This window comes from Lactuca virosa, chromosome 3 (assembly GCF_052849685.1).
Source record: "Lactuca virosa cultivar CGN04683 chromosome 3, Lactuca_virosa_CGN04683_v6, whole genome shotgun sequence".
Lineage (NCBI taxonomy): Eukaryota > Viridiplantae > Streptophyta > Magnoliopsida > Asterales > Asteraceae > Lactuca > Lactuca virosa.
In genome coordinates, this window is record NC_136428.1 from 124,022,595 (window position 1) to 124,025,616 (window position 3,022).

Genomic DNA, 3,022 nt, shown 5'->3' on the forward strand with positions numbered 1-3,022 from the left:
CGGCAATAAATAAATGGGGAACACTTGTGGTCAAAGGGTTTAAGAACTGGTCCCCCCCCCCCCCGGTGACTTTTTAAAGGCCACGTCGTGGAAGGCGTTACCACAAAGTGGTTTTTATAAAACATTAATCTGTTCAGGTCTCAAATAGTCCCCGTGTTCTGCCTAAGATCACGACGTGGTGCATCAGACCACGACGTGGATAATGTCTGGTCAAAAATTCAAAAACTAAAAACTCAAAAACTAAAAAAGAAGAAAAGAAAATGCAAACCAAACTCGGGTTGCCTCCCGAGAAGCGCTTCTTTTTGATGGAGTCATGAGCCGGACTCCGTGCCTTCTACGTTGACTCGTTAGAAGAGTCCACCACCAGGATCTTTTGCTCCTTGAAGCACCTCTTGTAAGCTTGCACTCGACGAATATACGCCTTTTTAGAATTCTCCTTTTTAGCCTTGACTTCGTTTCCATCGAGCTTGCGTTTGATCCCTTGAATCTTCAATTCTTCATCATCTTTAAGCTCCATAGTATCCTTCTCTTTTTTCACCACTGGACTTGTTACTTTTGAAGTAACCTCCTCTTCATCACTCGACATCTCATCATCTTCCTTGCTTACCCAAGAAGTTGGATTCGTGTAGGCAATGACTTCAACTAAAAATGGAACAGATGCTCTCGGTTTTGTTCGTTTAACTTGTTGAATTGTTTTGATTTCTTCTTCCATGAGCTTCTCTAATTCTTCAAGTTCATTCTCTTCATCAATGTTGAAAACCTCTTCTTGAGCATCACTCCTTTGGAAACCATCTTCTATTCCAAAAATTTCCTTCTCATCCCCAACTCTCAAGGTGAGCTTGGACTCGCGTATATCAACCAGAGCTCCAGCAGTGTTAAGTAACGGGCGACCAAGAATAATTGGTACATTGGGATCTTCTTTCATATCCAAAACCACAAAGTCTATCGGAAAAACGAATTTACCAATTTTCACGAGAATATCTTCCACAATGCCCCAGGGCTGTGTCACTGAACGGTTTGCCATGTGAATAGTCATCTTAGTACCCTTCATTTTCTGAATATTTAACTTTTGATAAAACGAATAAGGCATCAAATTTATGCTAGCCCCAGAATCGGCTAAAGCATAAACCTTCATATTATTCCCAAACTCACATGGGAGAGTGAGTCTTCCAGGATCCCCCATCTTCTTAGGTACCTCTCCCAACACCGCTTTTGAGCTTTGCTCACTTAGAATCACCTTATAATTCTCCTTTAATTGTTGATGAGTGTCTAACAAGCCTTGTAGGAACTTAGCATATTCTGGAACTTTTGCAAGCGAATCAATAAAAGGAGTATTAATAGGAATATCCTTCAATTGCTTGATAAACTCCAGATGTTCTCTCTCCTGTGGACTGAGATTAGCTCTAGACGGGAATGGCAAAGGCGGTTTATAAATCGAAACGGTTTCTGGAATTTTCTGATCAGACCAAGGCCACGACGTGGACATATGATTCCCACGACGTGGTTTCTGTTCTTCAGCTACATTTTTGTTATCGAATTTTTGCTTATTCGGTTTTGGATCGGGTTGATGTGGCTCCACTTCTAAGGCTTCTAGGAACTCAAAAATCGCCTCTTCTTCAATATCTATGGTCATTACGTGAGATTGGGTCTTCTTTTCAGGATTTTTCGGGAACATTTTCTCATTAACCAAAGTGGTAAGTTGACCAAGTTGTACTTCATGGTTATTGATGGAAGCTTGCTGATTTTTTAATAATGATTGTTGGTCAATCATCATAGCATCAGTAGCATCATGCCTTTTTTCTGAAGCTTCCATAAACTTTATTAACATGGTCTCCAGATCAACTTTCTTCTCAGCTGGTGGTTGCTCTTTTTGGTAAAAACCCCGGCCCGTTTGCCTAAATTTCTCTTCTTTTTGCTTCTTGTATTCATCGTAAGGCAGCCACTCCTTCTTTGGTTTCCTCCAATCTTCATCGTATTTGTCCCCACTCGAATAGCAAACTTGAGCTTTCTTGTTTCCATATTCATCCATATTGCAATCCCTTGTCAAATGCGGGCCACTACATCTCTCGCAACCAACTCGAATTGCATGAATTGATTGGTCCATTTGGGTCAATCTCTTATCCATAGTGCTAAGCATTGCCATCACAGTAGCCATCTCTTCAGTTTGTGCACCTCTATTGCCTTTTATTCCATCACGTCCTGGGTTGTGATACTCACGAGAGTGCTTTGAAAATTCTTCAATCAACTCCTTGGCCTGAATTGGGTTTTTCCTTGTTAGTGGTCCTTGTGAATCAAGGAGTTGTCTAGTCATGACATTCACCCCATCATAGAATATCGACATTTCTTGCTGAATATTTAGGTCATGTTGAGGACAATTCCTTAACAACCCCTTGTAGCGCTCCCATGCCTCGTATAATGATTCCCCCGGATTTTGCTCAAAGTTGGCAATCGCCTTCTTGAGTTTAGAGATTTTGGAGAGTGGGCAAACTGATCTAGAAATTTCTCACGCAATTGGGCCCATGTGGTGATAGTACCAGATGGAAGAGCCTTCAACCAGTCTTTTGCAGCTCCTTTGAAAGTGACTGGTAACATCCTTAACAAAGCTGTCTCCCTTGGGATATTAGGAATATTAAAATAATCCGCAATATCATTGACCTCGTCTAAATGCTTGAAAGCATCCTCATGATCCTTCCCAGAGAATGGGATATCCTTGAGTGCAGTAAGGATATGTCCCTTTAACTCGAAGGTGGCATTGGCAGGAATCGCAGGATGTATTAAACCCGACCCCACATCGTCTCGAATGCGCTTCTTGTAATCCCCCATGGCCATCTCATCAATGTTCGCCATTTCGTTCTCCGGCTCGTTCTCGGGTTCACTCGTATAAAGTCCAAATTCTTTTCCTGATTCGTACTCGGTCTCGTGTGGATTAGGAAATTGATCGAAAACTTCAAACTTGCTCTTTGAGGTTGAACTCGATTCTCCCGTTTTCTTTCCTGACTTCCTTGAAAAGGCTGAATTCAGT

General features: G+C 41.7%; 1 non-coding gene across 1 annotated transcript; it reads left to right on the forward strand.

Annotated features, from left to right (window-relative positions):
• Nucleotides 1–2,357: 2,357 nt before the first annotated feature.
• Nucleotides 2,358–2,464, forward strand: LOC145168195 (small nucleolar RNA R71). Its single transcript, XR_013741766.1, has one exon. It is a non-coding gene; the product is annotated as a small nucleolar RNA R71 (small nucleolar RNA).
• The last annotated feature ends 558 nt before the right edge of the window (nt 2,465–3,022 follow it).